The sequence below is a fragment of the Pseudopipra pipra genome, chromosome 6 (assembly GCF_036250125.1).
Source record: "Pseudopipra pipra isolate bDixPip1 chromosome 6, bDixPip1.hap1, whole genome shotgun sequence".
Taxonomy (NCBI): domain Eukaryota; kingdom Metazoa; phylum Chordata; class Aves; order Passeriformes; family Pipridae; genus Pseudopipra; species Pseudopipra pipra.
The window spans coordinates 51,509,631-51,535,888 of record NC_087554.1 but is presented as its reverse complement, the minus strand read 5'-3'; the positions used below and the strand labels follow the sequence as shown (position 1 = coordinate 51,535,888).

The 26,258-nt window shown below is 36.5% G+C and overlaps 1 long non-coding RNA gene across 2 annotated transcripts; it reads right to left on the bottom strand.

Moving 5' to 3' along the window:
- LOC135416803 (uncharacterized) lies at nt 1-25,048 on the bottom strand. 2 transcript variants are annotated; one of them, XR_010431742.1, is made up of 3 exons: nt 24,779-25,048; nt 24,284-24,396; nt 1-3,930 (listed from the first exon to the last, which is right to left on the bottom strand). It is a non-coding gene; the product is annotated as an uncharacterized LOC135416803 (long non-coding RNA). The 2 variants fall into 2 exon arrangements; XR_010431741.1 differs by lacking the exon at nt 1-3,930 and adding an exon at nt 20,468-20,577.
- Between the last annotated feature and the right edge of the window lie 1,210 nt (nt 25,049-26,258).

The window sequence follows — 26,258 nt, the reverse complement described above, 5'->3', positions numbered from 1 at the left end:
TCTTTCACATGCTTTTATTCTTGATTTGTTGGACATGTGTAACATAAATTTCAAAACCAATCTATTAATGACTTAAATTGGAAACTGGTTTCCTTTGCTTTACATACAGCATTTCAGTAACAAGCATAATAACAGGTGGATCAATAGATGCTATTTGGTGCAGTATTTGCAGCATGTTAACATTAGTCCTGTATCTCTATTATTGAACGTTGTGTCAACAAATTCCTGTTTCAAGGAGGATGGCAAAAATATTTTCCAGTGTCAAGGTTATTTAACCACATGAAGTGGAAAGAGTTTTCTGTGCATTTTGGTTCCTACTAACCTTGCCTCTTCCTCCTTCTTCTTTTAAATAATCCATGTTTTGATCAAATCAGTGGGTAAAAAAATATTTTTGCATCAAATCTGTGTGCTGTCAACTCAGATTATGTAATTTAAAATGGACAGTGGTTCTGGGAAGAAAATCATTTTTTTTTTCTCTTAGAGAGATACAAGAAGAGAGAAAACCACTAATGTGAACAGAAATTTAGAAAGAAACAGAGACAAAGTGAGAGAGAATACAAACAGTTGAGTTTACTATTTGAAGAACTTAGCTAGGGAATTATTCCCAACCTATACTTCTCAAACACAGATGAAAAGACAGAAAAATGAAATTTTAGTCATTAGAATTTGACAGCTCACAGTCATAATATGCTGACACGTGTAACAGGAATTAAGAAGTTCTGGAGGCAGAATCAGCAAGGATAATTTTTTAGGCAAATCACTTCTTTCAGCTCCATGAATCACACAATCACACAAAAGGATCACTGGACACTTACAAATGACAGGTATAATATAACTGTACTCTGCTTTATCTCCTTTCTTAAGCAGCTTTGATCCAGAAGCATTAATTGCCACCTAACTGGAACAAAATTTCTGTCACAAATAACTAAGGGCTCTATGTGGTGACCACAGCCACAGCTGCAGCCAAAATAAATTCTGCAACTCCTCGACACTCACCTGTGAACTGAAGGTCCATTTTATCATCAGTGAAAAAAATCCCACCTCAGTCCATAATTGGTGTGCCATGTTTGACTAATGGTCTTTAGGGTCTGACCGCACCAGAGTTTCTCAAACTTTGAAGATGTGAAGCATTCTTGGTTCACCTCATCTTTGAGCAACCCACCAAACACACAGTAGGTTTGCAGTCTTACAGTGTGAGGAAGACAAACACACTTTAGTTCCTTAGTACTACAGAAGTGTGCATTTTAAAAGAATACTTAAATTATTTTCCTTTTTAAAATACATTTTAAAGATGCCTATATGTTTTCTGGACACTTTACAACCCTTTCAGAAGAATTCTTAGAGGTTCTAATCCACAGACTCATAACTCAAAGCCCAATCCCAATATGGCATTCGTGTTAGCTATACATTGGGCAACACTCTGGATCACATTTAAAGGCCTCAGACAGCTGATGAGAGCTGGCTCAAACTGGGAAGGTGAGCTCAATTGGCTTGAGCTATGTGGTATGGCAGCAGCTGAGCAACGGGTAACAACGGCAGAGATACAGCATTGCTTTCACACTTCAACATATGACTCATGCAGAATATGAGTGACTCACATGCAGTATGTCATACCCAACAAAACTGAACATTCTTGGGGAAAATCTGAATATAATATAGAGCATCACGCCCAGGCCCTAATCACCTTATAGAATTAGCTGGGATATATTCCTGCTGCCTCCTGCTATATCGCTATTAGCTACAAAGAGAAACAAGGATGAACTTAACATGCTGATTTCAGGACATTTCTCTAGTAGAATCACTGGCATTTTATGAGCACTATATCATAAGGCTTGTTTCCAGCAGGTGTAACTTTATAACATCCAGGTCAGGTGTATTAAGCAACAGGGGATGCATTTTTTTGGCAGTAATCTGCCACTGTGGCACAAACAATCAGGGATGAGTATCTGACTCAACAAACAGCTGTTGAAATTCTCCCTTGCTTTTTTTCTCTAAGCAGATGGCACAACCCACCTAGCTTGTACCCTATGCATTGTACAAGTTCAACAAGCTCTTCAGCTGGTGCAGAACTTGTTCCTAACTCAGTACCATAAATCTGCCAACTTCTCTTTGCATATCCTTGAATCCTGCAGAGAGGATAAAAATATCTTTGGAGCTGACAGTCTTTATGTTTTTATATTCTTTGTTGAATAAACCCTGTGAAGTCAAAAAACCTTAGTAGCCAAGTGTTTCCAGGTAGTAAGGGATGGGCCAAGGGCAAGCAGTACTATTAGAAATCATTTTGACAAAGTGTGATTTGCTGTTGGGGGCTTCAGGACTGCCTTTTAGGGCAACCAAGAGGGTTAGTCATACTTCTCCATCTGGAAAGAATTTTTTTTTTTGCTTCTTGCTATATATTTATCTCTGTTGACCATAAATAAAATCCTTTGTCAAATCCATGAAAATTAAAAGAAGATAACAGAAGTAGTTCAGAGAAATTAAACAGCACAGATCTTGGATCCTGAATTCAGTTACTCTTCTTTCAACCCTCCAAATTCCCTATGCTTTTCTGAAGCTTATCATATGTATCAAAAATTTTCCCTCCTGTCTTTCCTCTTCATATGTATGCCACCACTCTTTCTTCCAATTTGATTTCTTCCTCCTAAAAACCCACCCCCTTCCTTAAGAGGGAATTTGATTTCTGTGCCCAGACTTGAGGAATTGCTATTCTCCCTTCTGAAACTTCTGTTTCTATTTCCATGTATTCTGTATTAACACTAGATATGTGAACTTTTGATGTATGAAATTATCATCTAATGTGTTAAATTATCTGATGTGTTAACTTATCATCATCTGTCTTTTGCTATGCCCTGTATGCCTTCCTTTGGATTTGCACTTGAAGATGCACTCACCTCAAAACATACTCCAAACTCTCTGCAGTGAGAGAATGAAAAGAATGAATGAATGAATGAATGAATTCTGCTTGAAGTGACAGTGTGTGTTATGAAAGAAGTTTTAATTTCAGATAATAAAGACTGAACTCTACCCTCCAGAGGCCTGTGATAATGAACAGACTAATGGTGGCAAAACCCACCTCTCAAAGATACTGCGTTATGTTCATGGGCTCAGCACTGAACCAGCAGTGCCCTTTATTTCTTCCTCTTTGGATCTGGCATGTGTGTATGAGTTGAGGTATCCAGAGACAGCACAGATGCCCAAACGTGGGCAGGAAGCCAGGTTGCAGGGCTTACAGTATAAATATATATTTTTTTTAACTTCATGCATACCCTTTTTCCCAGTGAGTGTGTTTTAAGGGCTTAGAAACTCTGTGTTCTTAGCTATTTTAAGAAACCTGAAGGGTGAGAGATGGAGAAGCAGCAGACATGTTGGCAACAAAGATCTCTCCATGAACAGAATGCCAAGATTAAAAACAACCAAAAAAAAAAAAAAAAAAAAAAAGGGATACCTTTGACTTTTTCTTGCTCTTCTATCTCAAAAAATTGGCTCATCTGCAACTGTTGGATTCTGTCAAAGATTTAATATCAAATGAGAGAAATAGCATGTTCCTGAAGCAAGGTGATTTCCAAAGTGAGGTTAGATGTGTATTCAACTTCTTCCACTTGGCAGTTATCATGAAGAGCAAAAAGATTTACCAGTTCTCAGAGGGTATATAACAGGGTTGCCCTAATCTGTCAGGAAGTGTTAGAACTCAGTAAGACTTGAAGTGGGACTTAAAAGTTACTGAAGCTCATTTGTTCACAATGTCAAGTGTGGATCTACCCCAATCAAAAAAGAGATAGGAAGAAGGATATATTGTGGGAGTCCTAAAGGGAAGCTCTTCACACAGCCAAGCTTAGCGTGAACACTAAATAAAGAGAGAAAATGCAGAAGTCCTTGCAGCTATGATGTATGAGCTGGTCTATTGGATTTAGCCACATGGATCCTGTTTCCCTGCAACAAATACGAAGTAAAGCTGAGTCAGGTTGGCTTGTCATCAAAAGGGAGTTATGCATTTTATATATACTCTATGTGTATATGTGTGTGTGTGTGTGTGTGTATGTTTGAGAGAGAGAAAGAGAGAAGGAAGGAAGGAAGGAAGAAAAGAAGAGAGAAAGAAAGAGAGAAAGAGAGAAAGAAAGAAAGAAAGAAAGAAAGAAAGAAAGAAAAAAGAAACAAATAAAGAAACAAAGAAAAAGAAAGAAAAAGAGAAAGAAAGAAAGAAAAAAGAAAGAGAAAGAAAAAGAAAGAAAGAAAGAAAGAAAAAGAAAGAAAGAAAAAAAGAAAGAAAAAAAAAAAGAAAGAAAGAAAAGGAAAGCAAGCTATCCATAATACCAAACTTGATGATTTTGGACACTACCTCACAGTCTGTATGAGGTCAAGAGGATGGGATATTAACTAAGGTTCTACACAGTGGTTTTGCATTTGTAAGAAAAAGAAAGCTAAAAAATAGCACTCCATAACCTCTACAAAATGGGTCACAACTGGACTAGAAGTAATTGCAGAAGTCCCATTTTGTCTAACAACATTTCTCCAACGGTCTGTCCAGATTTCTGTCTAATCTAATCTATTCATATGCCCATCACTTTGAAAATGACTTGCCATTTTTCACATTTTATTAATCCACCTTGGAAAATTCTAAATATGATTCAGAAGCAGGAAATGGCCTTGTGAAGCAAAAATAATAAGTAAAAGCACATGCTTAAACCTTCACACTGTCTTACTATGTGAGAGTTAAAATGCATACTACATCTCAAAGATCTTTTTTATCTTTCAAAGTCAGAACTAATGGAATAAGGGAAAGAAAAGTTTCCACGGCCCAGATATGTCTTTGCTGAATCACTTTGCAAGGTGTGGACAATTGAGTCATAAACTTTCACACTACAGATGGCTGTGTTTCTTTCCTAGTGAATCAAGCTCTAAAAGATCTGTGACACTTTATGTTATATGTTAACTAGAGAGGCATATTATGTAAAAAGCACATAGGGTTTCACATGCACTAGTGCTCTCTACACAAGAGAGCATCATTTTCAATATTCACTCATAAAACCAGCTTCCATTTTTACTTACTAACTTTCTTGTGCAATTGCCTGAAGTACATTCATACTGCTATCAGACTTATTGGAGATCCTGCTTTGTAGAGCTTCACAAATTCATTAAATGCATTGTTTTATGTCCCATATGATTTGTATTTTTTATTTTAACATAAAAAAATTCAACATGTAATATCTTCCTAGACTGATACCCAACCTAATGCAACTTTAAGAAATGAAAGACAAGCAACTTGAGATATATATATATATATAGTGTGTTTCCACATGATAAAAATGTCCAAATATTTTAGACGTTTTAGAATTTTAGAGATAATATTACAACGCAAAAATCTTGCTGTCTATCTTAAACCAAATCTCTCTTCCATACAAGGCCTCACAACAGAAAGGCTGATACCTGTAACTACAGATGCACAGTGTACAGTTACAGTGACAGTGTAAGGGTTTAAGAGCTCCAGTAAATGTCTATCTACATTTCAACTGCAAGTACACTGCCTATAAACATTAATTTTAAAACCAGATAAGAAAAGCTTAAACTCATGTTTTCCCAGCTGACAGGAGGTTCTGTGGTGATAGACCGATGGACAATCACTGAGAAGTGTCAATAGATGGAAGGAGAATTAACACTTTGTTTGTATGAACAGAGAACATTTTGTTCTCATTTTTCTGAACCAGTGGAACATTGTTACACACTGTACAAATCTTTACTGAGGCAATTGTGAACAACTCTGTATTTAAAACAAAGAAAAATTATAGGCAAAAATATTACTACAGTCCACCTATCAAGATATATCCTCTTCTTTGGATAAAACTGCTTCACACAAACCTGTAATTTATTGTTCAAGAGGAAATTGTCTTAATTATAAAAAGGACTGTACTCACTGCTATGCTTCCAGCCAGAAAGAGACTAATGCTGGAGATTTGTTCCTGTATTTTTTGAAACTTTTTCTTCAAAGAGCATGCTGCTGAGCTTTTCTGGAGATGTAACAGCACATCAGGCTGAATTATAAACTATTTTTGTATTAGATCAAGCTGGCTAAACATCTTGACCCATCAGATAAAAATTTCTTAGAGTTACTAAAGGATCACATTTCAGTCACATCTCTAAATACATGAACTAAAGGAAACAGTAAAAATAGGTGGTGGAGAAAAAGATAGACACAATGAGAACAGAAATTCTCAACTCTCTCTGTCTTTCCAGTTAAGGATTACTTCAAACACGCTAAATATTCCACATAGATGATTGGCTTGATCATAGTCTTATGGATTCATGATTCAAAGTTTGCTATTAACACTTTTTCAGCTTGAGGTAAGAGTCAGATTTCCTAATATATAACCTACATAAGCACTAAGATTTTCTCTTTATTTTTCAATTCTTCTATCATCTCCCCTCACCCGTGTTGTATTGTGAGGGTCCCTGATAAGTCTGTCTCAAAGATACCATTATTCCCATCCATCTGAAATTTCTGACAAAAGACAAACCATCCACTTTTTCTGCCAGTTGGTTCCCAACTGAAGGCTAAAATTGTGGGTAGGTTGTGTGTTTTAACTTCTCATAGATCTTAGTTCTGCTGTGGTCTTTTAAATACCTTGAGGTATTTAGAGTTAGTAGATGAGTCATCTAAGCCATGGAAAATGTGTTTCATTATGACAATATAGAATCTGTTGATTATTCTTTCTTAAACTATAGCTCTATAATGCTTGATACCAGTCTTCAAAGACATTTGAGCCCATTTTGCCCAAATGGACCACTGTGAGCTCTTTCCTTTTGTCTTATATCCCTTATGTCGCTATGCTGTTTCAGGTACACATTCAAACCTCCTGCAGTTTTCTGTTTATTGCACATAAGCTCTTTTACATGTGGCACAACTGGAGTTTCAGACACTCACTCATAATAACCTGCTCGTTAACTTACTAGTACACCCACATCTTTAGACAGATTATGAAGGTCTTGCAGACTAATTTGTCCCACATAATTAGGTCCTGTGAGCTTTCCAATATACTTTCTTACTATGCTTTAAATTCAAAAAAACCTCTTTGGAGGTAATTTGACACATAAAATGCATGCAGTCCTCAGTGTGTTTGCCACATGTTCAGCTGTTTCCTGCTATGTTAATATGGCCTTTCATCATTTCCTCTCACCACATCCTCTTGACTGTACTCCTTTCACCCCCTCCTCCACATACTTTTACTGAGTTATCACTACTCCTCAGAGAGTTTCACTTACACTGGGAAGTAGCATCTTTAACACAATCAGTTGGTTATAATTTTGAGAAGAAATTATGGCAAATAATCGAGATTTTGAGTTTCAGATCAGAATATTTTCAGGGGAACTTTCAACTTCTGTTTCTACACTTTTTTTTCTAGCCACACTAAACTATCTTCTTGTCTGTGTTCATACCACATTGAACAAGCCCAATGAAATATATTTTACTGGCAAGTTCAGAAAGATTGAAAATGAGTGTTAACAAAATAACGCTTTCCAGAGCAAGGGCAGGTTTTCACAGACTTGCTCAAGTAGGAAACAATATGATCTCCCAAAGAATAGAGTATCAAACTTTAGATGTTATATTGCTCCCAGTAGAACCCTTAAGTCCCTTGCCAAAAGACATTTAATGTGCAACCATCTCTACTGTAAAACAAATGCTGAAGAGCTGCCATCAGTGATATTTGCACAGATTCATTCTCATTAAAGGCTTTTATAATAGCATTCACTCTGGTGTAAATTTTTAAAAATTCACTCCTAGATCCATTAATCCCATTCATCTGCTGCTCAGAAGCTTAATCTGTGACACTGTATTTAAAAGGACTAGCTTGGTCCTTAGATGAATAAACAAGGGAATACAGAGCAAAAGTAGAAAAGTTACATGTGTTTTTAATAGCAATGGGACCAGTCCTACAAGGGTTGGAAAGACTCTGGAGCAGGAAAGACTTCAGAGACTGAACTGGAGAACAGGATTAAGAGTGAAAGACATAAATAACTCTATTTATTTAGTTTAGAGAAATGCAAAGGATAACTTGATTATGGTTTAGGCACACCTCTAGAGATATATAAGAACTTAATATTCAGGGAATCTTCATCCAGGAGGAAAATAAAATTTAAAAAAAAATCAACAGCTAAAAAATAAAATTGTAAATCAAATGCTCACTGTTAACAGCACTGAAACTGCTCAGTGAGGTTTAGGGTCAATTCTCCCCCACAAGAAGTAGTAAATATGTTACTGGATAGTTGAAAAAGGTGGTACTTATCCAACCATAGATGTTAGATTTGAAGCAAGAGTTAATCCAGAGAAGCTCTATGGCCTGATATGTGCAGACGAAATTTTAGATTTGGTCTCCCCAGCTTCTGAAAATAATTCTTGCAGTTCTTCCCACACCTGTGGGAGAACACACTTTTGCCCTTTGGCTGTGAGACTCCCAACCTAGTCACTGCACAGTCAACAACCCCATACCAGCCTTTTATCTTCCATTAAGTGACAGAAAGGGAGGGACTCTCAGGAAAATGTAGTTGCTGAATGCCTACCCAATAAGACAGTATTTCCAGTGCTGTCCACCTTCTGACAGTTTCAAGGATTCCTATGTAGTCAGTAGATCTTCTGAGTTATAATTCAAAACAGCAGCATTAAAAACTTGTACCTTTCTGTTGACCGTACAAGAAGTCTGGGATCCTGTTAATACATCATGGGATGGCAGGACAGCCATTCAAAAGCATTCTGTCTTTGCAGCCCCTATTCCTTTCCTATAACCATAGTGGAGATTATATGTGTAAGAATGAGAGGAATGCTGTTTCTCTGTTTTCTCCTTAAAAAGACACATTTTGCTGTGACCTTCCTTTTGTCTGTTGTTTCACCTCTCTTGTTTATTCCTCTCTCTTCACCTTGTTTTCAGAGTAGAAAACTGGGCTGCGAGAGGAATTGTTAGGCTCTCTGCGCTGGCGCAGAGAACTCTGCTCCTGAGTTCTTTACCCTGATGGATCTGACCATGGCTCTGCCTCAGCCATGGATGTTTCCCAGGGTCTATATTAGTGCAGTTTGTTCAGGTTTCAGCACTAAGCATCATGTTATGCGCTGGGATAACGCTTCTATGCTGAATATATGCACTTGCCTAGCTTTGTGGGCACAACAGACAGGATTAAAAGTGTTTTCCAAGGTTCAGCACTGAGCATATAATGACTGTCACAGGGGAGAGCCACTTCCCTACATGATGAAAGAGCAACATGCCATTACACATTATTTAAACACTCTCTGATATCTCCTGCACATACATAGCCATAGTGTAGTGGCAAAGTGTCTTACCACACAGCTACAAAAAACCCCAGTGTTTACTGCATTGAGGACAAGCATCCTCAGACCATGTCAGGCAGAACATTGTAGAGAATTGTAGAGATTATGGTCTACCTCATGAGACCTGCCTTCCTCACTAAACTGCTAGAGGCCAGAGCATAAACTGTACTTCAATACTGAGGAATTGAAAAGACCACACTTTCCCTCCCTGCTTATCCCTCATCAATAATTACCACAGAGGACATCATTAGCTCAGCACGGGAGGGTGTATTTTTACCAAAAGTAGATTAACTTCTGTTTACCAGAAGCCAAACACCTGTTGACGAGTGCTGCAAGAGGCTAATGAAGGAGGATGCACCCTGGCACTGTGACCTAGCACTGAGATAGACTTTGGTGGACTTTCCTGACATGATTGTCACAAAATTCTCCTAAGTGAAGATGGAAAACACGAGTAAAATTGTATGAGGCTGAAGATACCCTGTTGAATGGAGTTTGTTTTCAAGATATTAAGAAAGCAGGATTTACATATGTGTCCCTGATCCTCTTTGTGCACATACATACAGACCAACAATGCAAACCCTAGTTTAGGATAAAAGTATAACTTGACTTGTGCAACCAAACATCCTTGAAATCAGCAGGTACCAAAGATAATACCTATTTAACAATAGAAATACTTTGTATTTCACTTCACAGTTAACGCTGAAAATAACTGAGATTTCAGACTGAACAGGAAGGTTACACCAGCCATATATGAATTAATGTTTATTCTTAAAAAAATTATTAATCTTCCTAAATATCAATTTATTTACATATAACAGAAACGAGTCACTCTTATTTTACATTAATGAGGAACATTTTTCTTAACAGTTTATGCCGACACAAATACGCTGCTATCTTGAAGAACACAGCAATATAGAAATAATGTTTCTGTAAAAATTCATGCATAATCAAAACAAATTGAATATCCACTTTTATTTCCATAGGGAACAAAGCTATAAAGATTAATGCTAGACAATGATATCTAATTAAAGGTTATTTATTTTATAAGTACTTCCATGTTTTGAAGAGTGGTCTCCTCATTTGGAACAGGAAGCTGTAATGCATTTCTGAGCCATCTAACAGTCACAGGTGGAGGAAACCAGTTATGATCACAGCACAGTGCTTACAGCGATACTGACAAACTGTCTAACAAAATTTTTCACATTAAAGAATTCTGGTGTTACAGAATTTAAATGTATTTTAATTGACTTTTCAAAATTCCATTTTTTATTCACAAACACACCTGAACACAATAACAGGAATTCATTTTTATATGCATTATTCTCTCTGATGGCATGTTGTTGTACTGTACACATATTCCTCTATTCATTTTTGAGAAACAAAATAAAAGGTTATGCTCTTGTGAGTAATAACCAAATAAGTTTCTTTTCCTTGGGCACTAGACTGTTACTGTATTCCAGACTACTTTTTTAATAACTTGTTAACTACTTCAGTGAAATTAGGGGCACTACTTTGTGTATGAATGCAGATTTTAACATAAGAAACTAAAGGAAGTACAGAAGAAAATCGCACAGAATGGCACTTTCATTTGGCTTATTGAGGTTAAAATTTACAATTAGATTTTGGAACACTAATTTCTGAGAGGAAATTTAGTTTTAAAATGCAAGAATTTTGGGGCTATATTTAGCTGATGCTTGTTTCTCATCAGTATGAACACACAACCTCCAAACACAACACTTTCAATAACAGTTGTATTAGTCATCTACAGCTACAAGGTTGTTTAAAATACATAAATAAAATAGCTTTATTTGGATTGTAATTAACATGGCAAATATCGCAATATTCTACAGGAAACAAACATTCCAAATCTATGTATTTTATTTCTTCTGACAACTGGCAAAGTATATTTTACTGCAGAATGCTTTATTGCTTCTTAACTATTCATCCTACACAGTATACATAAAAGCTTAATGAGTATAGCTGCATAAAAACTAATTTTAATGCTTTTAAAATCAATGGTGAACAAAATGTTGTTTAGATTGTTTTTCAAACAACTATATCACATCTGATCCTTTGAGGAAAAGCAATTACTTCTTCTTGTCATAGCCAATACATTTCTTCATTCTCCCATTTCAGTTGTACCATTCTTAGGGACCTTTATACCAGTTACTATGCAAACAGTTAAATATTCGAGCAAATATAGAATAATATTGTTATTAAATGTCTAATCAATAAAATGCCACTTCCACTAATAGGTTCCCAGTGAGGAGGGCAAGTGGAGAAAAACTAAAAGGATTTTTTTCCAAATTAACAAATATTATGTGCAAGTTTGACTATTGAAATATGTCTTCAAGGAAAATTTGTAGAAAAAAAATTTATATAAAAGGTATACAAAGAGCACTATAAGACAGTTTATATAATCCGAATTTAGCTCCTGCTTCTTTTAACCATCCTGTGAGAAAGCATCAGCTTTTTTGTATTTACTAAAGAAACATCAAATGTAATCATTTTTTGTAAGTTTCAACTGCTATAAATCACTGGGAACTTATGCACATCTAATTTATGCAATTGTATTGGTAGCAAGGAAATCATCATTCTTTAGTGTTTTGTATCTCTGTCATTCTCTCACAGAGAATTTTATTACAGTAGGCACTACAATCGTTGAGAGTTTCTCAGCATTTATATTAGTGAGACCAATATTTTAAGGTATGTAATTCAGTCATAAAAACTGAGATCATAGCCTGAAAGTGTTAGTTTGTGAATTTCCAAACATGCACACACACACAGAGGCTCACAAAGACAGACACCCACACACACACGTTTTCTGATTTAAATGCTTCCTTTTTCTTTCCCTTAACCTGCACTCCTGAAATCTAAAAACCCATTCCTCCTTTTTAGCAATATTGCCGGCCATCAGGCCAGAATACAGACTACCTCTGTGGTACATTAAAAGTAACAAATAACAACAAGAACCAACCAAATGGCTGAAGTATTGAGGTTTATCAAGCATTCTTAACACATTCATAAAAGCCACTTTTCATGCATTCCGGACTATGTTTCAGAAATATGAAAACATACATAATACACAAATGCTTACTATTGTTCATAGACATTCACTATACACATCTATGAAGTGTGTGTTGAATCCACATTAAGAGTCCTCCAGAAACATTATAAACATGCTTCTGTACAGCCCACATTCTCCTTTTACTGCAACACAGCCCCTGTTGGCAATGTTACAGATAGTTGTTTCTTTAAAAAGTCCTGTTTCTGTAGGAAGTTTCGTGTGTGCAAGGACTGCAGTTTCAAGCTTTGCCTTTACCACAATACAGCAACTGGTTTTAGGGCAGCTTGCTCTTACCACTGTGAATTAACTCAGCCATTTGGAAAGAGGGTTTTGGAGGGCATCTGCTTAACCTCCTTCTATAGCTGCCTGTCCCAGTAAAAATCTTCTACATCTTGCAATTTCTATGCATAGTTATTTAAGTACTTCTTTTGTAGTGATTTTGTTTTTTCCTTTGGAATAGAAATAGTTAGACAGCAATAGACACAACAGAACCTGAGAACAAAAATACAGACCCAGTCATTTCAGTAAAGAATTAAGTAAAAATCAGGGAAAAAAAAAAAAAGAGATTAAATTTCAACTTTAAGGTAATAAAAGATGGAGATGGAGGTGCCAATGAAATCTGCCGAAACTAAATTTCAGAAGCACGGCTTTCTCATCTTGAAATGTTACACCCATAAAAGCAGCCTATAAAATTAATCTACCTGGAGATTTTCCATGTTAAATCAGCTCAGAAATAACTTTTAAGCACTTATGGCGTTATATCTAAAATACATATTCTCCTGTTGTCCATATATCAAAATCCTGTGTATTTTGAAAAAAAAAAAAAAAAGATCCGAGCTGCACTGAAATGTTTGTATTATAAGAAAGAACAGTAATAAAGTATATCACTTTCAGAGAGATTTGACATTTGTAAGCATTCTCTAAAAATTTGCATCGGGTTGCAGTATTAAGTGAGCATGCTGTTTAAAGCTTCCTAAATTCACTTTTTTTTGAAGAGAAGTGTATAGAACAGTGAAAGGCAGCAAAAAGAGGCAGAAAGTCAGTATGTCTTTTCAACCTGCATCTGAAAATGAAATTCCTAAAATGCTATTGTTATCCATTAACCAGAGCGAAATATGGTCTATTCATATAAACTCCTTTATTCTGTTTGCTCAAGGGAAAGGGACATTCAGTATGAGAAAGGAAAAATCAGTGGAGTAATTTCCAAAGAAAACAAACCTTTACTTCTCTCAGGAAAATAATGTGCTTTTTCAGTTTGCCAGATGTGAAAATAAAGAGCATTTAGATAACAATGTTTGCATTCTAATCAATTTGTCAAAATTAGGTTCTTGTAGAATTTAGCATGAGGTATATAATAATTTGTGCAAATTCAAAGGTGTTATTTTTTTTTCTGCCTAGAGAGACTTAATAGGCAAAGTAGCAGATACAAGTGGAGAAGAAAAAAAGATAAAAAGATGAAAAAAGGATTCCATACATTTGGTTTCTTTCCAAGAACTTTGCCACATTTTGCAGATTCTCAGTTTTCAAATAAAGGTGTCTCAGCCTTTTGAATTGTGGAGATATTCTTGCCTCTGCAAATCAATGTATTGTTGCTAGCCAGCCTTGCAGAAATCTGTCTACAGCCAGTCAGACAAAAACAATAGCAGCAACAATTATATGTATTCTTTTCCCTCCCTCCAAAATTAACGTGGTTTTGCCTTAAAATTGCAAGGCAATTTTAGTAAAGGATGTCTCAGCGTTCAAAACAATAAGTTAGAATTGAGCAGGGGTTGCTTTGTAAAAGTGCTTATAATTAAAGTTTACAGCCTCCTTTTTTTTACTTATACAGTATCAGTTTGAGTTACTTTTATCAACTCAGCATTGCAGATTAGTCAGGGAGACAAATTAACTCTGTAAGGAAATAAATTTGGGATGAGTATTTGGATTTTATCAAGTCTGGATGTTTAGTCAAATATGATGTTTGAGGCAAAGTTATTGAACACGAGGAGAAAAAAGCCAGTTGTAGACTGAATTGTACTAACTCAAACCACTGTTAAAACACTGCATGCCAGGAAGGAAGCAACTTTAGAAAATCTTGCTAATGTCATAAAAAATGAATTGGTGAAATATCTCTGCATTTCAAGCCACATAGCTGAGTAGAGACATGGTCCAATACTCTTTTTTTTTTCAATAATTCACCTGAAACTTTCATTAAAATCTATTTTGCCTTTCCACTTCAGCTGTTAATAACTTGCTTTATTTTATTTCTCAAAAAATCCACCTGAACTTCAATAGAACATTTGCTTTCAGAATTTAACAACTGTACAAAGGTGGTGTGGTACAGCACGTTGCTAATATGTGCTTCATATTTCCGAATCTGGAAGCTCTCAGCAACTCAAACATGTTCACTCACGTTTCTGACACATTTATCCGCAGAATGGGTTCAGAGGTGGACACTCTTTGATGTGAAATCAAGGTGCTACAGAATTCTGCAGAATCTATAGAAATACCTCCACAGATTTTGCCAAAAAACCTCAGCAGATTTATATTGGCCCTGCCAATGACTTTCTGTTTAACTTGTAATCAAAACAACTCAAACCCAGTTACTGTTTGCATATCTGCCAAGCCTCTCAATTTCAGCAGTAGGCAGCAGACTCTCAGTATGACAGCCTGTCTTTCAGATTCAAGCTGAATCTGCCAAGGCTCCACTACAGAGGCAACTGGTAAATTAAATGCCAACAAGCAAGGACATTCATGTACCTTTACACTCTGCACATGAAGAGACATCACAGGCCTCTTCATTCTAATGGGTGCTTTGTGTGTTTTGGGCTGCAAAGTAAAGAGTGCCTGCTCTTACGCATAATGAAACATTGCATTTATATTAGTTTAGCTGTATTGCTCTAATTCTATGGTCACAAATTACCTAAGAGGTTTTCTTGTTACAGAAAAACAGAAAATCCTTTTGTTAGTGAAATTAACCCACCAAAATCAGGCAGTGAAAGAAAAATCAACTTTTAAGCCCTCTTCCACCTAAAAACAGCAGGTAACATTATACAGCCAGGTTACAGCAGTCATTGCCAAAGGTAACAAAAAAAAGAAACATTCAAAAATCATACTGTCAGATCTTTAATTCTCATGTTCATAATACGGGCACGCTCTCTGATTTTGAAAAGGAGGACCTTTTTTAAGCCATCAGCACTACTGATCATTCTTTATAGCAAGCAGAACATGTTAATTATATTTATCTATTTATTGACTCTTATTAATACATACAACTTGCATGAGACTTTTTGATTATTGATAGCTGATGCAGTCACTATTGCCAAGCTTAGATTGTATTAGAGATTTTGAGTGCACAACCATATTACAACCAGAGATATTAATACCATTGAGCATAAATAACAGCACTTGACAGACTCAAGTAGGGGGAAAAGCACTAACACTGGTTACTCTAATGGACAGAATAAATGATAGAATCATATAATGAGTTTACAGCAGCCAGGTTTAGTGAAATCTATTTCTGAAGTAGGAAGGGGGGGAAAGGTAGCAGTTTTGGTAACAGAATGAGGGTATGAACACATTAAAAATTAACAGGGTGTTTTCAGATAATTGAAAGAAAAAGCACCAACATGGGAAATTTAGATGCTGTAACTCACACGGCTCTATAGTGGGCATTATCACTGTTTCCTGTCATGGATTTAATCTGCCATCACACCTATAAATGAAAGAAAGAAGTATGAGCTTCCCAAGAGTTCCTACAATAACATGAGAGGGTTTTCTTATTCTTTTGTTGTTGTTGTTGTTATGGGGGGAGGGAAGTCTTTGGTTACTGTTGCGCAAATGTCTTTTTTATTTACTGTAATTTGGCAGACACATCTCTGCAAGGCTTCAGAGCTAGGAAAGTGGAAAACTTTGACGTTCCTTTGACTTGAGCTGGTTGAGATGCATCTTCTTTGTAATTGTAGAGAAATATTATATTTTCGCAGCTGCCTGGTGTTAGCAGTGAACTATGTTTCATTTTATGGTGCCAATGCTTCCTTTCTCCACTTCCATCCAGCATCTGCAGTACTTACCTTTGTCACACCAAGATTTACTTTAACTGGAGCCATGTCAGGTATCCCCAGAAAAATGACAAACTAAAATTAATCTATAATTGTAATATCAGCCTGAAGGCATGCAGTTGGTGGGAAAGAATTCACCTTCTATGGACACGCACAGAGGGGAATGTTAGAGGGATATTTGAAATTCCAAACCTCACAATTTCATCAGTCAGTGAATAAATCAGTTAGCAACCAGTCATGCTCTTGCTGAGTGACCTAATCCTTAGCTTGAACTTGACATTGCCCACTTGTACGTCATTTCTAGGACCTGATGCAGTTGTAGCTGAAGATACCAGCAAAACTCCCATGAATCACAACGACTGCATTATCAGGTCCCTGAATCAGTCCTTCCCTTTCCATTTATTAACAGTATTTTAAAAGTAGGTAAGTGAAATCTGTCAATAATAAGAGCCTAACTGTAAAAGTAAAGTTATAGGTATGTGTCCTTCAAGGTTAAAAAACCCCTACAGCTCCAAAAATCCTAGTTTTCAAGTTCCCTTTTTCCCTACTCCTTTATTTTAGCCACCTGTCTATAGGCTGGAAGTTAGTTGCTGGCTAGCCTGAGACAGGAATGTTGCAGTCAGTAGGACCGGCAGCTAAAAATCTCATGTATCTCTGGTATATAAAGACACACTATCCCCTCCCTGAGGCCTACCTAAGTTAGAACATAAAGTGCAAGTACATACAAGTTAAATTTAATGAAACTTCTCCACTCTCCAGGAGCTACTGAATTTGACTTCTGTGAACAGATATTTTGATGTAAATATTCTCCCAAACCTAACTTGAAATAACCCAGTTCTGTCTGTCTGTGATAGACCTGTTTTGTTAAAGCTTTTATTTTTTTATGGTAAAAAATTCTCATTGAAAAAATGAAAGATAGAGGTAGAGTTTGGGTTTTTTTTAAAAAAAAAGAAAGAAAAACAAAACCCCAAAACAGAACAAAACACACACACACATAGTTTGCACTAATAATAGGGCAATAATTTCCCGGTTTGCGTTCTGACCCACCCGAGGGCAACTGGTTTGGGGCTAGGGGGAGGGGAGCAGAGCAGGGTGATTAAAGGGTTAATATTCAAATGAGAAATTTGCAAGGCCTGCATAATGGAACTGCCACCCTGATAACAATAGGAATTTTTAACAATATCGAGCCTTGTTAGCAAGAGAGTTACAAGCATTGAGGGCAATCAGTGTGTCTTGTCAGTTTCTTTTTATCTACCATCTCCAACCGCCAAGGAACCGAAATGAAGCACTTTGGAATTATCAATTTCAGCCACATTTGCATAACAAAGCCCCCGAGGAAGAGGCATGATAAATGTGAAGGACCCCTCTTGGAAAAGGAACTGTCAACCGCGCCCCGAAAGATTCTCCGACCGAGCGCATTCTCGGGGATTGTAGTCAGCGAAAATAAAATGAAAGCATTAAAGAAAGTCATTCTCTCAGAGAGAAAAATCTCCCCCTCTGCACAGAGAGAACTGGATGAAATGACATTATGCATATGAAAATGTCCAGAAAGATGTTTGATTTATGTATGCATTAGATGCAAATTCCATTACCGCACGCGCGCTGTTGTGTGATTTGGCTCTGAACACATCACTGCCCTGATCAAATCTGATCTCATTAATTCCGACAAGGAGAGAGAGAGGGAATTGAGAAGAATTTATGGCCTGGACACTTGAAAGAAGTAAATTGTAATTCTGTTTAAAGCTGTAGCGAACCTTTTAAACACCTTTTATTATAGAAAAAAGCACTTACTTTTATAACACTGTTAGAACTTACTTAATCTTGTACTTGGAACTTCTAGTCCTCATTTAAAAAAATCTATGACCTTGTTTGGCGAGGGGGGGGAGAGAGAGAGACAGAGAGACAGAGCGAGAGAGAGACAGGAAAAAATACGCCTGTCTTAGACTGAAATCCAGCAGAAGCATCATAATAATATGATCAAAGAAGACCTATTGACTATCTGAATAATCGTGTGAAAATTCTGCTCTGCTGGTGCATGTTTATTTTTAAACAATCTTTTAATATCTTCAAATAAAATATCAAATACTTTACAAGTGTTTTTATGGGACTAGATAGACATTGCATGCTTAAAAATATTATTAATTGTGATCTAGATAAAAATGAGCACATGTTTTATAACAATATTCTCAAGCACTGCAGTGGTGTCAGCTAAAACTGATATGTGTTCCATTCTGAGATATAGACAATTTAAAGACAAAAACCCCCCAGATCTTTGCTAAAAAGGAAGTATATTACTGTAGGGGAAAAAAAATTGTTTCTTACATTAATAAAGATTCTTATCCTTGTTTTGCTCCTGAGAAAGACCTTAATAACTCATTTCCTCCCTTCATGAAAGATAATCACCCTTCATGGGTGAGATATCCTGTATTTACTTGATACCAAGTGTAAAACTGAAATAGTGTCTCAATATGTTATTGCATTGTATAATCAGTGTTCCTCCCCCAACATTCATGAACCCCTAGGGTGCTTCATAGCCCAGAATAGTTTCGTTTCTGTTATGCATCTTCCGTTTTAGTGAGATATGATGAACTATCTCCCCAGTAAAGAAGAGAGAGGAAAAGAGTGAAAAAAAAAAAACAAAACAACACAACAAAAACAAGCGCCCCTTGATTCCTAAAATCTTAGTTGCCTATCATGATTAATTTACAGAGAAATGAAGTGATTTCTGCAAACACTCTCCCCAATGAAGCCTGAAGCTTTCTTTGATATTCTGCTCCAATTGAAGTAACTGTTGAGCAAATGTTACCCAGAGAGATACAGGAAACTTATAACTTATTGTATATATAAACACAAAACAATAACTTGTAGGTAAACCACGTGAACATAAAACAATAACTTGTAGGTAAACCATGTGAATGTATTTTAAGCATCATTCACATTTTCAATAGTTAATATTGATGTCTTGCAGAGGTTTTTTTCAATCTTTCCACATGCAGAAAGTATGTGTTTACAATTTTGATCATTCAAACACAGAAAAATGTTACCTTTTGAAGTGTTATTTTAATATTTTTGGCTACCAAATTCAATTATTAGCTCATGAAAAAGGGAATACAGTCCTGATTTATGTAGAAATTTCAATGGAGTCCTAAGTATGCATTCAAAAACCACTTTGCAGAAACATGCAGACATTATAATATATAAATGACTACAGATATGTCCTGTCATTTTATTATTTTGTCCTCGGTATGTCAGAGAGATATATTTTATAAGTTTATAATAAAATGAGCATTTGTTAAAGTGAATATAACACAGAATGCTGCTTTTTGACTGTACTAAATCAAGCACACTGAAACATGCAGTGTGTATTGTGCTGAGTGTATGAAACAACTTAGCGATTTAGATATCTAAAATATAATTATGTATGGTGCAATATCTGTCAGACTGAAAATGCTAAAAAAATATTTTTTCCTCTAAATAAACATTCTTTCCATTATTAACTAGAGTGTGGATTACTTTACGTTATGTCTAAGGGAAAAAAAATCACCCAGAATTTTCCTTGCATGTAGACTTTTAGAAAATTACAACAGTGTGAGAGAAACTGTAATTGCAAAATTTGGTTTGGTGTTTTATATAAGGTTATCTCCCTCCTCCTGCATACCCTTTAGCATATCACTGAATGCATTTTATTAAAATATTCAAGCCACCTGTCCATTTGAGCCTGTTTCAGTTATCACCCAAAAATAAAAGCAATTCTGTACTTCAGAACACAGGGATCCAGAAATAAGTTTACATTACTGGTGGCTAATTAAGCAAACTGGGCTTGCTGTCCCTTTAAAAAAAAAAAAAAAAAAAAAAGCCCAAGCCAAACCACAACAACAACAAAAGAAACCACATCCTTTCTGCCACCCTAACCCCTCCTCCTGCTCCCCCCCAAATACACACAGACACACAGACTTCCCTTCAATGAGTGGTTCAGGCTCCCTGATTAAGGTCATGCCGTTTGTTCATTACTGGCCTGGCTAATGTGATTGAATTGGAACAATACCTTTGAACTCCTTGGCTCTGATCTGCATACTAATTGACTCTCTTGTCCTTGGCAGTGACCTTGACAGGCTTTCCACTACTCTCAGAATGGCTGACCAGTTTCTCATCAAAAGTTCCTAGTAAAAAAAAAAGCCCCAATCCCAAAATAAGAATTAGACATTTATACTACTTTTCTCTGTATTCATATTTCCTTATATACCATTAGAAAAAGCAAAATTGTTACTCCCTAGCTCCCCCTGGATGCTTATTAATATTTGAAAATCACAGTGTCACTTTAAAGTACTGAAACAGTGAGAGCACTGTTTTGAAAGAGATCATTGTTGCAGCTTAGAACACATTTTACACACATTTTTCAGGTGGATTTTTTTCCTTGTTACACAAAGGGTTGCAGTTTAACTCATGGACCTTTACATCATTGCAATTTTTTTTACCCCAAATAGAAAAAGTAATCTCGGTTATAGCCTAAGAAAACAGCACAAATTAGTTTCTTTTTTACAATTTACATTAGCACACTAACAGCCTGCATTTCAACAGGTTCTATAGTAATAGAAATACTATGGTTTCAAACAAAACAAAACCAAGCCATGCAGAACACTGCATCTAGGTTTAAGGTAGTGAGCTAAGGATTTTACTTTTCTATCTCTGAGACCAATGTATTTCTCAAGAGAGACATGATTTCTATACAGAAGACACCATTAAGCACTATACAAATATTTATGAAAAAAAAGATTACAAGAGAATATTCTTCTGACTGGAAAGGAAAGGTTCACTTCATTTTTACTGGAGTGAAGATTTACCTTCTGAGACAAGTGTCAGCCTTGGTGAACTTTTATTCTTAAAGTAATGAAGTAATAAGTAAATCAAACTAAAATTAAATATCATCAAGAAAAAGAGATGGACAGCATGCTGAGAAATGTACTTTTGTCAGACTGTCAGCAAAGATCTGCTTCAGAAAAAGTTATATTTTTTCTTTAATATTCATTCTTACTTTAGGCAAAATCTATTGCAGGAAAAACAGCTGGAATTTTAAACTCATTTAATAACACTTTGCACTTCTCTAGGTTCTCAAAGGGCTTTAGAAATATGAAGGAATGAATATGTATTATAACCAGGTGAAGCATTATTATGGAACATTAATAATGACCTGCAAATCTACAAATAGTAAATCAAACTACAAAATTTTTAACACACATTCTTTAATGCAATTTCCATTTTTATTCAGCTGTGGTAACCAGACCAGCTGTTTTGAAAATGTCTCAAAACAGAGGTTCTCACTACTGAGAAAATTATTTTTAGTTTTTAAGGCAATGGTATCCAAGCACCAGGCCAATATCCAAGTACTTAGACAGGGCAGACCTCACAAATCTGGCATCCAGTTCAAAACCATTATAGAAATAAGCCACACAATTCAGATCTTCATCCAAACTTTTCTAAAAATTCAAGGATGGCCTGTGTCCAAAATTCCAGTGTGAATACCAAAATTTTATTACAAAGGAACATGCGGGGCTCAGTTTAGTTTCTATAATCACTTCTGTTCAACACCTAGTATGGAAACAGTCTTCTTATCATTCCACTCGAGCCTGCATATGCACATTATCTGCAATGCCCTTGCACTGCTGGTGAAAGCCCCAGGTTCACTGAGGAACCCAGCAAGTTGATGCTAAAATGGGCAAAGCCAGAGAGGGAAAGGTGCAGACTCCAGCACCTGCAGACACCTGCAGCAGCAGGACTGGGTAAACCTGTAAGCAGGACACCTGCATCGAGGCTGAGAAGAGGCATGTTCAGGTAGTTGGATCTGTGAACAAACTCAATCTCTACAGCATCACACAAGTGACACGGGACTGAAGAACACATTTTTGAAGGTATTTTGGTACGTAAAACACATATAGACTGTTATAGGAGTTTCCAAAAGCATTTGGGCCAAATTCTTATCGATTTCACTTTGTTTTGAGACTCTACAAACAACAGCTTAACAGGTGAAGTTAGCACTTATATAAATTACCAATCCATTTTTCTCACCAAAACCAGCAATGTTTATATAAAAACTTAATATTTCTGGTCTTCTAAGACCTTCCTGAAGTGTACTGTATAATGATATATGCCAGATGTCCATGCAACAAGAGAGCATGCAGAGAAGTTTTTTTAGAAAGAGTACTTAAAAGTGAAACTGTAAAAGGAAAGGTTAGATAGAATGCACCCTACAAAACAAGTCTGTCCCTTCTCATATTTTTTTTTCCATCGGAATTTGTCCATCCTTGGTTTTAGGACTCAACCAAACACTGTCACTGTTTAATTTTATTTAAGCAGTGAGCACCACCTACTGCAGGGGAAGATTGCAACCTAATCAGTCAGTACATCAATCACTTCCTATAAAAATTTGTTTTCCTAAAGCTGTTACTGCTGAAGTTCTGACCAGAACTAAGTATAGCTTTTATGTGAGATAGGAACTAATCACTGCTCAAAATGGAGTTTTTGTGATCTATCTGTATCACGTATAGGCCTTAGATACTAACCAGCTGAAGGAAAATGAAAAAGAAGATCTAATCAATTAACCCAGTATATAAAGCCAGACCTCAAACAAAGGCAGCTAGTGGAAGAAATTCTTTTTTCCTACCCTCTGTATTTGATCTGTGACTAGCACATTATAGAAACCATTTACTGACCAGGGTAAGAGCTGTTTAACTCCTTAAAATAATAAATAAATTAGTTTTAGCACCAAGTTTGATACACTTCTATGTGACAGCTAGACCTGGTTCAGGAGAAAGGAAAGGAGGGCACAGAAGATCTCTCCCTTTTCCCATCTCAGAAGACTGTCAGGGGTACTGACACTACTTATGTGATGCGCAGGCACCCTCTTACCACTGCAAATGAAACCACCTCACCTGGTCACCCCTTATCTGCTCCCTCACAGCTGCCACTTCCTGCTCATGTAGCTGTTCCCTAACCTGATTCAATAAAAACTATTTCCTTAACCTGCATTAGTTTGTCTGCTTTGGACTAGAAAGTCATTCTGTGACTCATACCAGTAGACCTGAGGAGGCAGCAACTTTCAGCAGGAGCCTGGGTGTGAGCTGAGGGGATGCTTAAGCAGGGAGAAATCAGGGTACCATCTGCAGCCAGAACAGGCTGTCTGACTGCAGCGTGGAGCTGTTGCCAAGCTATGCTAAGTTACAGTGGTCATATAGGTTCCTCAACGGCTTCTGTCTGTGATGGAAAGATAGAGAAATCAAGTTCTTTCAGTCCCAGTCCTGCTGTCACAGTCAGGATAAAGGTAAAGATCCTCAGCAAATGTACTTCTGAGGATGAGGCAAATAAAATGCTCAGTTAAATGCCCTGCTGGGCATTTACAGTAAGATTGTACATGCCTGTGCAGTGTAAAGAAACTGCAATTTATAAGACAATTGATACGTCAGAGGACTGTCAAAAGAAAAATGCCAATATAACCTAAACACCTGCAAAAGAATCTAGACTTCTGCTCTGAGTACTTAGTGTTTTTTACTTGCACCTGACATGCTGTTGGCAGAGTAAGACAGAGAAAACCATCCCCACCCAATCCCATGATAATGACTATGATCTTGATTTCTTTCAAATATTTAATAATATATATGTAGAGATATACAGATTATAAAAATTAATCTAAAATTTTCTGTGGCTTTTCTGCCCAAGAAGAGTACAAGAAAACAAACACATGACACCTGTGGAAATGCAGCAAATATGGTGATGAACAAGGTGTAGTAACCAGCAATAACAGAATGCAAGTGAAAAGTATTAATTATTGATAAGATAAGGGACAGATAATTATCACACTTCATATCTGCCTACCTGCTATAAGGACAGAGAAGACATTTCCTAGCTGTCTTAATAAGGAGAGTGGTGGGTTGCAGTTTGCTCTTTTGACTCCGTAGGCAGATTCTCTTCTTCCTTGCTGGCTGGCACTGTCATATATAGACTATATTATTCCAGGTTATTGTTAGTATTCTATTGAAATCACTTAAATAACAATAATAGTAAGAATATTTATTACAGTCAGATCTGATCAGAATACAGGTTAAAATAAAAGTCCAGGACTAAAATTCATCCCTCAACTCAGACATTTACTAGAAGAAGGATAGATAACCCCACGAAAAGAGTCCATTATTTTACTTCAGATAAAAGTTACATTGAGAGATCTATAGTCAGCAGCAAACTGAATTAAAACGAATGAGAGAGTAAATACCAAACATAATGTGTTTGAATATTTGCATGCAGAACTTCAGATGTACATTATGTGTATCATGCAGAATGGGTAAAAAAAACAAGTAAATTCTGAACATTTACCTGCTAAACAGAGAGCTGAGGGATGTTTCAATATTGCTTTTGGTCTTTTCCGGCTTTATTCCATCCCTTGCTGTACTGCACGTGTCCACTCTTATGCATTAATTTCATATTTAAGAGGATAATATTTCTCACCATTTTATTTCATTCACCATCCCTTAATGACTAATTCTTTGTTAATTGAATAAAGACTTCTATATTTACCATCTAAAAGATTAGCATAAAAACATGTGACAACAATACAACAACAGCAAACTGAACCTCAAGGCACAAACTGTACGCTGTTAGTTATCCATGACACACTGTAATGAGAACATTCATAACAAAATCCTTCTTTGTGGTAATGCACCTGTCTTCAGGCTTGCAACATATTTGTTGTCTCAGAACAATCTTGGTAAATGTCAAGCTGGTTTTCATTTCTTTTTGTTTAAAAGTGGTGTTAAGTTAGTAGGTTGATGGAGAAAGCATGAGCATAGGTTTCTGCACCCTTTTTTTTCTGATACGGTAAGAGATGAGCTGTCAATTGGTAGTAGCCAAGAGAATCTGGACTTCTAATGGCAGTCCCTCAACTCATCCCAGCCTCTAGTCAGACATGAAGGTGATGATGTTAACATTCATTAGAAATGCCACGTTGCTGCCCGAGAAACCAATGAGCCACTCTCCAACATAACAAGAAGCCAGCTCTCAAAGCAGTTCAGTGATGTTTTCTTCCACAGCTCTTCCTGACACTGTGAATTCAGATAACACAGCAGGGCTCCTACTAATTGTCTGAGAGGACTATGTCACTGGGTCCATGTGTTCACTTACAGAGACTCCTCTCAAGAGCCACAGCTTGGCTACACTCACCTCATTCAAGCAGCTGAGGAGTTCCAAGCCTGTGTTTGGAGTGAAGGACAAGCCAGATCATCTTTACTGATCTGTGTTTATTTGCTTCGGAAAGTTCCTCTCTTTAGTATGTTTGTGTTGCCCTTTCACTGAGTGGAGGCACTGGTTAGCAGTGCAAGACAATCTCTAACTTCACAGGTTATAAAAGGGGCCATTTTTCTAACATTTCTTGCTCCTGTTAGTTCACTAAGCAGAAAACTTAAAGGACCTTACTCTGTGAAGCATCTTTGTGGATATTCAAGGGTTGGTGATTCCCAGAAAAGGGATTGTGACCTGTAGTGACACGAAAGAGACTCAAAAATGCAAAATGCAGCAGCTTTCAGTTGACAGACTGCAGTTGAACAGGGAAGTAGACTATCATCTCTGCCAACTTTCAGGTGCCAGAAAATGAGTGCTAGCAGCTAAATCACTTGCCTACCTGCAACAAATTTGTTTTCCCTGAAGCACCTTCTGTGAATGTAACTGTCTAAAGATACACACTATAGGCTGAAGGCCTGACTTTTAGACACCTATTTAAATCTGAATTTGGAGGAAAAGCAAACAACCCCAAAAATAGCCACAACATGGGGACAACAAAAATAGAGAGCACACCAAGAAA